Source organism: Triturus cristatus, chromosome 11 (assembly GCF_964204655.1).
Source record: "Triturus cristatus chromosome 11, aTriCri1.1, whole genome shotgun sequence".
In the NCBI taxonomy this organism is placed as follows: Eukaryota; Metazoa; Chordata; class Amphibia; order Caudata; family Salamandridae; genus Triturus; species Triturus cristatus.
The window spans coordinates 371052371-371065521 of record NC_140594.1 but is presented as its reverse complement, the minus strand read 5'-3'; the positions used below and the strand labels follow the sequence as shown (position 1 = coordinate 371065521).

Genomic DNA, 13151 nt, shown 5'->3' with positions numbered 1-13151 from the left:
ACCGTCAATAGTTTTCGTCTGACTCACTCTCATCACGTTGTAGCCAATACTGTGAAACAGCAGTAGTGCGCGGCAGCTTGGTAACCTGTTCTTCGTTGTAGAATCCTGTCTCATTACTGTATTTCTGAGGATTTACGCTCTGTGGAAAAGGCGGTTTTGGCACCTGATTCAGTTGGGCAGCAACCTGTTGCTGTCGCCGTGGTTGACATCTCACCTCTTTCTGCACCTGTGAATTCAATGATGTATTATCATCATTAGCACTCGGGGGAAATTTACACTTGGATTTCCAATGCCCTATTCTTCCGCAATTATGACATGGAAATTTCTTTTTGGCTTCATCTATATTAAATTGTCCCTTCCCTTTTCCAACATTAAATTTAGGTTTCATACCTGCACCATTTGCCTGTTCAATCATTTGAGCTTCCTGTCTTTCTGCCACCTTTACCTGTGCCCACATAGCTTTTTCTTTTAATTTACGCTGTTTTGCTTCAATTTCTTCACTAAAATATTTTGCATGTCTCAGTCCTTCGTCTATTTTCTTATTTTGCCAGTCCACTGTATGCTGTTTAATCATTTCACTTATTTCTGGACGTAGCCCATATACAAATCGATATACAAAATGACTCAAATCCTTTTCACTCAAATTTTCATCACCACTAAACTGTTTAAAGGCGAGAATTAACCTTTCGTAGTAGGCATGTACCGACTCCTTTGCTTCTTGATGAGTTCGGTCAATTTTTACCCAATCAGTTTCTTTAGTGGGTGCTTTGTTTTTCAGAAAAGTAATTACCTGTTCATATTTTTTCATTACTTCCGGATCAGGGGCACGTGTTTTTGGGTCTCTAGGGTACTCTTGAGTGGTGTTCTACCAAAAAGTACTCCCCACCACTAACTCAGAGATGAGATTATGAGTTAAATTTGAACAGACCTAGAATTTTCAGATGTTACGACCCCTAAATGAAGATTGGAACTAAACACCACTACTCAGTGGGGAAGGAGGCAACTCCTTTTGTTTTATATTCCCTCACACACCCTAGTGGTGTCATGCTTCATCATCGGGACACCTCGACCCCTATAAGTCGAGGTGGGCTCGACCATATCTCAGGGAGCTCTTATGAAGATGTTTTTGGCCAGGGGGATAAAGATTAAAAGCCACAGCAGTTCCCAGTATCCCTTTTATTCGTGGAACTGTCAGTGGTGAAAATAAAATACAATGTTAGGGTCAAATTGGGATATTATGGTCCTAAGACCCTATAGCCAACATGTTTCAGTCCTGCTAGGCCCCATAAAGGGTGCTGGACTTTCTTCAGGGCGGGAAAAAAGTGCCCCCTGGATTAGGTTAGGCAGAAGAATTCCCTGCACTATTCGGGATGAGGGCGACTAACGCTCCTCAACAATTGTCATAGAGTGATTAGTCTTGTATTTCACTCCCTCTAGGTAGAGAAACAAGGAGACAAAAGAAAAAAGGGGGGGGGGGAAACAAGAAAGAGACACCACATATAATTATATATGGAGTTCCAGGAAAGTTCCTGTCTGCAGACGTGCGTTTCAACTCAATCAGTGTGAAGACAACAGACACTTCCGGGTGGTGGGTGAAAAAACACTGTGATTTTCTCACACATTCTCATTTGTGTGTTACCCGGTTTTTGTGGCGGCTGTATGCCGCATCCTAACTCCTTTTATTCATAGGTGTAAGTCTATATATAATGTACTAACACCCGTGTAGTCCTCTTGTGAAAAAAACACTATAAATTGTGCAAAAAATCGCCGTGGTTATTTATATACATATATACATATATCTCTGTACATGTAACATGATCGCGTGATGACATGCTCACCATTCGCGCTCTTACATACGTATATATTTTTTCTCTCTCTCTCATACATGCATTCTTACCCCGTTTTTTGAGGGGTATCAACTCCAAGTGGAAGACTACCGTAATTGGGGTAGCCCTGTAGTCAAACACTTCGTAATCGTAAGCGTAAGTATCATTGCCCCCATGAGATGTAAATATCCCAGTTAGTCATGAAGGGATGGTCATCAAGTGAGTGTACATATAGAGAGACACACAAAAACATAAACAAAAGACAAAGTCTGTTTAGAGTCATGTTCGGTGCTGGATCCCGCGAGGGGACCAGCTCTCTTCTCATACCTTAGAGTTGTGGTCACTCAGCAGCATTTACTCACGCCATCAAGGGTCCTGCCCCTCGTAACAACCTATTCGGTGGTGGTTCCACTGCTTGGAGTGCTGTTCCGTTTCTTTTGGACGCTTTTAATAACCACTTCGTTATTAACTGTTGCCCCGCCTACTTCCGTATCCTGTCTCTGAATCTGACGACTATCATCGAGACTCATGGGAATTGTAGTTGCGGGCTTGGTGCGTGTCTGTTGATACTTTCTTTAAGAGTTTTTTTCTTTTTTTCAAACAAAACTTTATCAATATACTGATGTGTGTTTACCGATTTCTAATATGAATATAAATTCCCATGTCTATTTCACCTTAGTTCATCAGAGGCGATATAGCCGGCACAATAGCCGGCGCAATTACCGGTTGCAACTACAGATGGATGATCAGTATAAATCCATATGCCTGAACTGTCTGACGAGAGTGTGTAATCTCGATATGTCTTGAGCTACTCCGATTTGAGAGTTTGGTTAAAACATCGGAGATGTGTCTCATGGGATACCCATAGGGACCACCACCTGGTTCTCAGACGATCCGCTCAAGAGGCTAGTTATTGGATCAATATTTTAATATCTTTGAGACATAACCCCCCGCGAAACCCAACCTGTTCGCGTCGTTGGAGGCGCAAAAGCTATTGGTCTTAAAATAAAAATAAAAATAGATAAACGAGTGATCTAGTCATTGGTTGCTACAGGGCAACATCACACTCAATCTCTAGTATCCATAATTTTTGGTTTCAAGTCAGGGTGTGACTATATCTATGAGATTTGAATGTGGGGTTATGTTTCAGTTTTACTAATCATACTGAGTGTTACCTCTGAGTGAGTTGGTTCCACGGTATTGAATCGTTTAATCCAATAGTGTGGGTTTTGAGTCTATATACCCATCGTTGTTCGCGTTCTAATAGGGTTTTGGACATATCGCCGTCCCCATTTACTTTCTCAATGATTGTCCACCACAAATCTGAATCTGTGTGTTTTTGTTCTATGTAATGTGCAGTCAATTTGGTAGACGTAATAGCCCTTCTGATCGTACTCCTATGCTCACATATACGCACTTTGATTTTTCTTCCTGTCATTCCCACATACATAAGTTGGCAGGGACATTTTATCAGATAGATGGCATTATCTGTATTGCAATTCGTGTGTGATCGCTGTTCCCACGGGTATGACATTCCCAGATCTATTTCTCTAGTCTGTTCTGTAAATGGGCAGACTATGCAAGTCCCGCATGGGTAATGTCCAGTGACCATTGGTAGATTCCATAGTGTTGTCTGTTTTCTGGATTGTGTTTTTGGTTTCTTGAAATCTGTATGAACGAGAGAATCCCTCAGACTTTTGTTCCGTTTAAAAGAGAACATTGGCTTCTCATATTTCAGTTGATTGGACGTGAGAACTGTCCACTTTTTGTTGATAATTTTCTTAATCTCGTTAGATGATCTGTTATAGGTGGTAACACATATGAGAGCATCTGGTTCTTCTCTTAGGTATGTCTCAAGTAGGGCCTCTCTGGGTGTATTACGAGATCGTTTCCTCGCACTTTCAACACTCCTTCTGGGGTACGATCTTTCATATAGTTTCTTTGCCAGATTATCTGCTTCTACTTTGTATTCATCCAGATCGGCACAGTTTCTGCGTATACGTAAAAATTGGCCTATTGGGAGATTTTCCCTGAGTGACCGGGGATGTGCGCTATTGAAGAGGAGTAAACTGTTTTTATCAGTGGGTTTGGAAAATAAAGAACTAGTAATCCCCCCATTCTTTGCGCTTAACTTTACATCTAGGAAAGATATCTGATTTTGGTTCGATGTCATAGTAAATTTCAAATGTGGGTTGAGTTGGTTGACCCATGTATGGAAATTGGTCAGTGTGTCTGTATTACCTTCCCAAATTATCAAGATATCATCTATATATCGCCACCACCCTTTGATATTCTTGGTATATGGGTTGGTGGTCCATATGTGTTCCTCCTCTAGATGTCCTACATAGAGGCACGCTATGCTGGGAGCAAATGTGCTCCCCATAGATGTACCGTGTGTTTGCAGGTATAGCTGATCCTCGAATCTGAAAAAGTTCTCTTTCAATGCCAGACTCATGAGTGTGATAACCCAGCTTATTGGTGCATCCCAGGTCCATTCTCCTTGCTGTAGATATGTTTCAATCACTCTGATGCTCTCATCTTGTGGAATGCTGGTGTATAATGCTTCAACATCCAGACTTACCAAAATGTTCTGTGTTGGATCGTATGTAACATTCCGAAGGACGTTCAATAGATGTTTTGTGTCTTGGATGTAGGATTTTATTTGGGTCACCAGAGGAGGGAGAAACCAATCCGTGTACTTAGACAGTGGTTCCAAAAGGGAACCTATCCCTGACACAATGGGTCTCCCTGGTGGTGGTATTCTTCCTTTATGGATTTTGGGTATTGTGTAGAATATGGGTGTTCTAGGATCATCACAGTTCAGGAAATCCTGCTCCTTCTTGTTTATCCACTTCTGTTTCAGTGCCTCTGTTGTAAGAGTATTTATGGTTTTCTTGAGTCGAGCTGTAGGATCTCTGTGGATGGGTTTGTAAAATTTGGTATCTGCTAATAGGTTGATACAGGCTGATCTATATGCTGAAATGCTCTGTATCACTGTTGCTCCACCTTTGTCAGCTGGTTTAATAACCACATCGGGTCTTGTACTTAGTTCTTTTAGAGCTATTCGTTCTTTCTTGCTCATGTTGTCGAAACCTCCACCCCGCGTGGATAGATTTTCAATCTCATTTGATACTGCATCCTCAAAAGCTAATACTTCCGGGGGCATCATTGAGGATGGAGGGAAGAAACTGGACTTCGTCCGTAACGATGTGTACCTATGGTCTTCAATAGGTCGATCAGTTGCCGCAAAGAATGTTTTTAATCTTATCTTCCGAAAGAATTCGCTTAATTCGCATCTTATCTTGAATTTATCAAGATTTGTGGTAGGTACAAAACCAAGGCCTTTATACTCTTGAGTAGGCCAGCTAATCATTATTTTACATTCTGTCCATAAGTCTGCTGGTACTATCATGTCAAAAAGACTATCTAAATCAATCCATAGAACCTTTGATAACTTCACAAACCTATCTACCTGCCTGTACCACTCGATTGGCTTTTCGCGCAATCGAGGAAAATCATTGGTGAATGACAAAATATCTTGTCTAGTCCAGGGGACATGTACATATCCTCCACCTGGGATTTCTCTCATGGGACATTCTGTTACTACCTTTTCCTTTTCTCTCACTGGGAAAGCTGCAAACGTTTTGTCTGAGACATCATCTTGCCTCCGAAACCACCTACTTTTCCATTTATCTACATCTCCCCATTTTCTTAACAAAATAATTAAGTCTTTAATCTGTGTTGTTTGTCCTGTAGTGTTCAGATTTTCAACATCTTTTTCAGAAAAATCTACTTGGTATGGTTTTTGTAAAGACTTTACCTTTTCAAAGTCTATACCCATTTCATTTGCTACTTCTTCTAATCTTTCGTGTAGATTCCTTGCTCTCCATGTTATACTTTTACATAAGAATAATAATTCTTCATCCTGATAAGCTTTTAACTTCTCTGTGGGGATAGTCCCTACTATTAATTCTTCGAACACAATTTTCAGCTTAGCCACATCTATAGGTTGGGGTTCTGTATCTTTCCGCTGTAAGCTCCTCAACCATTCACTTAATTCTTCTGAAGTGGGTCCTACTGGATTTTTCTCGCTACTAGTTTGTTCTGAACCCTTTGGTGATCCTGGAACTGATTCTGTTGTCATTATTATTCTGTCCACTAAACTTTGATTTGCTGTCAGGTTTTTAGGCGTACTTTGTTCTGAAATACTTACTGTTTGTCTCCATGGATTCTTATCTGAACTTTTTCTTGGCCTCTCGGTCTGTTTATTACTGTTATAAGGAATCGTCAGACAATGCTCACTATCCTTTTGTTTATCAAAAATAGGCATCACAGGTCCTATAGTTACAGGAACAGTTACGGCTTCCAAGTTTTTGGTCAATTCCCTAATCTTTTCAGTTAACTTTAAGGTGGTTTTCGCTAATTCAGCTGAATTTTCATTACCCGTTTTACCATGTTGTTTTCTCTCTATTTCTCTGAAAGGATTATTTCTTGCTACCTCCTGAGGTACGGATTCAAATTTTATATTTCGTGGTGTCTCTTTAATTGGGGCACTTGGTGTCAATAATGTGAAATCTGATTGATATGGGGGTGGATTTTTATAAAATATGTCATCAAGAATATCATCCTCCGATTCATGCACACCATACCCTCCTGACTCTGTAATATTTCTCTTTTCCATACATTTTCTACTGCTAACCTCTTCAGCATGTCTCACAGGAAACAAACCATCAGCCATATTTGCGCTTCGCCATCTTCTCATTCTGTCATCATGATTCTCCTGTCCATATGATCTACCAAACATATACTTATACCTTCCGCCACTCCTCTGTCATGCATCTTGTCTTCCCATTCTGTCAATGCTTCAAACTGAGTTGGTCTAAGTCTGGGTTCTAAATTCATCATTCTTTCTCTCAAATTTCTCGAAACCGCTAAATTAAATGAACCATGTTCCGGAAATGCTAAAACTCCATCATCTTTTGTATACTTTGCCCAATTGTCCAAACAAATACATGTATGATATCCGTATTGCGCAACCATAAAGGATGCGGGCGATTTTGGTGGAGGAAGCAACTCTCCCTCTCTAGTCACAATCTTTTTGTCCTTTTTAAATAGACCTTTGATCTTTCCAAACCAGGACTTTTTCTCTTTTTCTGGTGGATCGTAATACATCATTTTGTCTTTTCAGTACCGCTAGATTTTCCCTACGACTATTCTGTTTTAACCAATCGTAGCGCGACTTACGCTAACGCACCCATCCAGAGCGTTTATGTCACTTCTGTAATTCTCCAATCCCAGCGTGACTCACACTAACGCACCAATCCGGAGCGTCTACGTCACCCTGTAATTCTCCAATCCCTGCGCGGCGTACACTAACACGCCAATCAGAAGCATCTACGTTGTTTTACAGCTGGCCAATCCAAGCACGGTCTTTCTGACGTCAGCTTTTCTCGCTACTCCTGCTTCTGCTGACCCCTCCTTTACAAAATTTATCGGCAAACTTTCTTACGTTCTTTCTGACTTACAAATCTGTTAGTAACGACATAAAAACGCCACCATTATCTGTTTCGCTAACCAAAGTATAGTTAATGACCTTTTTCACAAGAATTCCATCTTTCCCAAGAGCAGCGGTTACCTCTGCCCTACTACGGAATCGTTACTTCCTTGGATAAAGTAGCACATCCCTCTACCTTACCCTTCTAACAAGCATTAGTTAACCAGTTCTCTAGAATTAAGACACCTGTTGGAGATGCTCTGCTCCTGAGAAATAAAACCAGAGTTTCACAATTAGCCTGAATGCTATTTCATTCACGCACTTTCATACGGAAAATGTAGTTCATTCACACAGAATACTGTCTTTCCCGAGAGCAGCACTTACCTCTGCCCTACTACAGAATTATGACACTCGTTAATAAAGTAGCACTTCCCTCTACTTTATCCTTCTAACAAGTTTAGGGAACTCCTATTACCTTTCCAGTGATGAGCGTAATCAGAGTGCCTTTTGGACTCCTGGTACTTAACACCAAAATTTCACAGGTGGCCTTCGCTAACCATACACCTCTTTCATACAGAAAGTCCCTAACAGTAGCACACGACGATGTTACCAAATCGAACCCAGACAATGTGTCGTGCAACTCCAATCGTTACACGTTTTCCCCGTGTACCTACAGAGCAACAGCAACAATTCCGTCTTGCCCGAGAACAGCGCTTACCTCTGCTCTACTACGGAATCGTTTCAAACTTCCGACTTCCTACATCCCAGAAGCCGCAAAACAACATAGAACTCAACACAACTCAACATAGAGTGTTAATACATAAACCAATACTCTTCCAAACATCCCCAATCAATAACCAAATAGCAAAAATGAGAGATCAATATTCAATAATCAGATCAATAAGCAATAATCACCAAACCAAAACAATAAAACCATCATCCTGCTACCAGAAAAACTGATCCAGCGCAAAAGCCGGGGAAATAATGAGAGCATAACCGTCCTCCCTGCGTCGCAGACCCGCTGTCACACTAACTCATTCACACACGCATTCATTGGTGGGGCCCATAACACCAACACTCATACGTCTCTCTCTCTCTCTCATGAGTCTGCTCACAGGAGGGATGATACGATTCTTGCGCTGGACATGTGGGGGAAACACCTTATAACCTATAGGGAGAGAAGAGTTATTTTACAAAATATACATTAGCATTCTTCGCCTATAGATCCCTAATCTTAAACATCAAGGCACTCCACCCACTTGGTCGACGGACCAAATAGTTGGATTGGTTGATGGTGATTTAGAACCATCTAAAACACATTTAAGACTCAGAATCCTTGTTTTCCTTAATGAAAAACCACAAACTCATATTTTCTTGTTAATCAATATTTGTTTATTTATATTTTCAAAATGATTTATATTTTCATTTGTTTCGTCAAAAGTTTAGAATTTCTAGATCAATTTAAGTAAATCGCAGAACATCATATTTACCTAATCTGGCTATCTGGGGTCCTCTAATTCATTGGTTCTGCATAACCAAGTTTGTCGTAAATTGTCAGAATAAAGCAGGCCAAGGCTCACAGTCCAAAGTCCTCTGCTCAGCACGTTACAGTCCCAAAATGTTATCAAAGGACCAGAAATTGTGCAAGCATCTATCATAGCCCGTGGATTTTGGAAAAAGTTTGCAGTCATCAAGCGGTCAGACAGCATTTGGACCATCAGAAAATAGGCGTTGCGCCCTCTCTATTCTACTACCCTTTTTATAATAATATCAGGTTAAGAAGATACATTTTTAAGCAAAGAACTGCGTGATTGGCTGGTTGGGATCATCTGATTCTTATTCCCAGAGTCTTAGTTCAGTCCGAGTTGTGAGGTCACTAGTTCACATTAGTATCGGCTTGTTCCGGTCTGTTGAATTCTTGATTGTTCCCTTATCTTGGCAGACCACCAAACTGTTATCCTTGACCGGGAAGATGATGTGTAAAGGTTGCACGAAACTATCCGATCATGCGCAGTTGACTCCGCGCTTCATGAGATGGTGGCCACTTCTGTGTATGGTGTCAGCGGCCATTTTGGATTAGGCCTAGATGTCAACTTAAGCGAAACGAACACAAAATAATAATTAATATATAGAAATGATGATTCTAATGTTAACCCCTTACTAATCCCTTTACGTGTTAGTATTTATCTAGCATATAGCGACATTTAAAGCAATCATATTCACCTTTTCGATCCTCCACGAAGACGCAAACATCACAAAGCAGTATATCATGCAATATACTATTATTACATATACTATTGTTAATATGCGTACAGATTTTAGTTACATGAGTTATTTAGCCATGCAAAGAGCAGTCTCCCACATGTAATTTTGTGTTTTAATAGTGTTGAGTAGAATACATGCAGCACTCGTTTAATAATATTATGATTAATAGATTATCTAATTAGTATTTTCATGCAAAATAGAGGAGGTATACAAAATTTTGCACTACCTGATCCATCATTTGAATGAATATAAATACGCAATAATTACCTATTTGGTCTGAGGAAAATATTTAGAAAGAAAAGTGGTACTTACCAGAGTTACGATTTCCTTAGGAGAGTTCCACCTGTAAAAAGAGAAAAAACACAAGAACATTAAGAGATCAAGGAGGATAAAGCGAAACAGTTTCACAGTGCACATTCTTTTAAAAATGCTAGAAGACTTCTAGGAACAGTAATTCCTCTCAAATAAAGACGAGCAAGCCTAGGATTACTGGGTATGTTAGTTGATAAAAGAGATTTCTTGTGATAAGGAACGTTATAAATGAAAAGAAAGAAGGAAACTGAAATATCTCATTCTAATTGCAAGCATTTATCTAGTTTTCAGACGCTGCTGTAGAAGAATTTCTACAACAGCTAGACTGGTGAGGAGTGGATAGGAACCGAGCAGAAGACCAGACTACCTAAGGCAGCCTCTTCATTTATCTTTTGTTAATTTGTCCCAATACCTTTTCCCCCCTCAGGACTTTAGGGTTCTCCTGTGACAGAAGGTTACCCAAAGGGTTGTGGGAGAGGAATTGGGAAAGCTCATCATTCTATTCCTGTGCAAGATCGAGGTAAGACTCTTGAAAGATGCCCACTAGGCTTGGTTCCCTCGGCTCCTCTGATGTTTTTTAACAATTTACTATGACAGATCTAGGAATCCCTTCTTCTGTCTGGATGGATTACTTTTCTGTAACACTTTAGGGACCATACCATTTCACTAACATCTTATTATTGTGAGCCGGAAACAATACAAAAACCTTATCTCCTATTTTTACGTTTCTCAGCTGCATCCATTTGTTATATTTAGCTTCATGGGCTTATCTTGCATGTTCTGCAGCTACTAGGCTTAGAGTCTGCAGGCTGCTACATATTCTACTAAGGGAATTTTCCTCTCACCAGGTTCCACCCACTCCTCGAGGTCCATGTTCAATATTGAATTGGTAGTTGTTGAAACAAAAGTTCAAATGCCGTATATCCTGTTGATGATGGAGAAACACGTCTTACTATGAATAACAACAGAGGTAATACTTTATCCCAAACGTTCTTGTGCAGACTGATTGTCCTTCATAGCATCTGCTTCAAGGTCTTATTAATAGATTCCACCAAGCTGTTGGTCTGTGGATGGTAAATTAAAGTTTTTATATGGTGGATTTTTAATAGTTAAGAGACTTGAGCCATGACCATAAACATGAAATTGGTATGCTGGTCTGTTAATAATCCATCCAACAGTCCTACTCAAGAAACAGCCAGGATGAGTTCATCACAAGTATGGGCAGCCAAGGTGTCTCTTAAGGGAAACGCCTCAGGGTAGCTTGTGGCATAATCTACTAATACTAGTATATAATTATACCCCTCCCTGATGGTTCCGTAAATCCTTGTAGGTCCAACCCAATTCTCTAGAAAGTCTGGTAATAATAGGCAAAGGTTGAAGGGGAGCATTTGGATGAGCCATAGCCTGCATTTACCTTTTGACAATCAATGCATTGTCGGGAAATTTTAGTGGGCTCCGAGTATATTCCTGGCCAATAAAATAATTTGAGAATGGCCTGCTGATTTCTCCCTGCCCCTAGATGCCCTCCGTTAGGGTGACTATGAGCAAATTTTAATATTGTTCCTCCCAACAAAGTATGAGTATGAGAGTATGTACTCCAAAATGCGAAGATTGCCTTGTCAAAAATAAACCTGTTCTCAAATGCTCAAATTCATCTGCTTCTATGTCACATAGAGTGTAATGTTCACTGTTCACTTCCTCTTTGGAAATTAACCGTAAAGCAATGTCTCTCTTGTTTTTCAATATGCAGTGTTTTTTCATGTCAACAATCAAATACTGTGAAGGAGACCACAAGTCTCTAAGTTTCCTGATGGGTATCATTAAAGAGGCCCTTGCGAAGTACCTAAAATCTGGCGCAATAACTTGTTCTTTAACATTTTGTTTTGTATAGGTGGTATTTTTTGGGAGTGAGACCCCTCCTCTGTGACCTGTGTTGGAACTGAAGAACTTCTAGTGGAGTACAATGGTAAATAAACAGAGAGCGCACTGCAAATGGGACCGATCTCACCTGAAGCCTTGCCAGAAAGCAAGGTTTGAAAGATTGGGCACGGCTTAAGTACTAGGTCGCCACCAAAGTTGGCCACAGGTCTCTGAAGACTTTTGCTTTTGTAGGAGTTTTAGACACACCCTGGGGTTGCATGAAGGCCCTCCAACACATGCTGCGAATGCTCAACTTCACTTATGATTTTACATGGCGCTATGGAATATCAATCTGGGCATGATGGAGGATTTTAGTGCTGGGATTCATCCTGTCAAGTTTTGCAGGTCCACTTGTGATGTGCTTCTTTAGTCCAAGTTTTTTCTTTGAATTCTAGCATTAGCAATTTTGTTTACTGCATTATAAAACAGATGTACAAGTCCCAGAATTCAAAGAGAAACCCCTGGCCTAAAAATATATCTAGCATAAAACTGGGAAACTTAGCAGCCGTGAGCAGTTTGTGTCTTTGCCAGTGGCATAACGAAACTTGAGGGGTCCCCCTGCAAAGTACATAAAGACCCCCCCACGCTCTGGACTCAGTCAGGAGCTCTCAGCCGCCGCCCATGCACAGTGTTGGAGGGAGCCCCCTGGAGCTCGGGCCCCCCCACACCGTGGCTGCTGCGGGAGCTATTGTTACGCCACTGGTCTTTGCCTCAGTAAAGAGGAGTTACGTTGGTATGAAAGAGTTGTGCCTATTGTGCTTGTACCCAGATTGAGAAGGGCATGACCATTGTGAAGGGTATGACATAAACATATGACTAAGAATCCCTTTTGAAGAGGCAATGTGGGAATATGAAAAGAAATGGAATGTAAAACAAAAAGATACTATATACGTTTGGAAAAGCCACAGGCCTTGTGGAATTGAATTTCCAGATATTTTAACTGCCTTTGACAACTATAGCACCGTAGACCCCTTTTTAAAAAAACTTCTAAAACGTTTTTGTGGGAAACATGACCCCCAAACATCTATATGGAAGGTAAAGCTTGGCCATCACACCAGGAAAGTAATGGAGTATTTCATTAGTGCCCTTTTAGGACATGTGGATGTTAAGCAATGTATGATGAAAGTGCACTTTAAAATACAATCACTGAGGGGAGCGAGCGGCGCGGCGATTCAAGATGGCCGCCGGGTGACGAGCTCCGTGAGAACGAAGCCGATCCGAGCGTGAAGGCTGCTCATATATGCACCGGAGCTCTACTTCCAGGATGGAATTCGCAATGAGAAACTGCAGAGACTTACTTGGCAAGTTTTTTTGACCAAAATGCGGTCTTTTTG

General features: G+C 40.7%; 1 protein-coding gene and 1 long non-coding RNA gene across 2 annotated transcripts in view; one reads left to right on the top strand and one right to left on the bottom strand.

Annotated features, from left to right (window-relative positions):
* The window catches only part of LOC146784206 (uncharacterized), a 40736-nt gene that overhangs the window by 16075 nt on the left and 11510 nt on the right, over positions 1–13151 (top strand). Inside the window, exon 2 of the long non-coding RNA XR_014970612.1 lies at positions 11789–11863. This is a non-coding gene — a long non-coding RNA (uncharacterized LOC146784206). The remainder of the gene's footprint in view (positions 1–11788; positions 11864–13151) is intronic.
* LOC146784205 (zinc finger MYM-type protein 1-like) overlaps positions 8702–13151 on the bottom strand; it is a 282641-nt gene continuing 278191 nt past the window's right edge. Inside the window, exons 2-3 of the transcript XR_014970610.1 lie at positions 9898–9928; positions 8702–9413 (exon numbers count right to left, since the gene is read on the bottom strand). The gene's annotated coding sequence lies outside the window, so the exon portion shown is untranslated. The remainder of the gene's footprint in view (positions 9414–9897; positions 9929–13151) is intronic.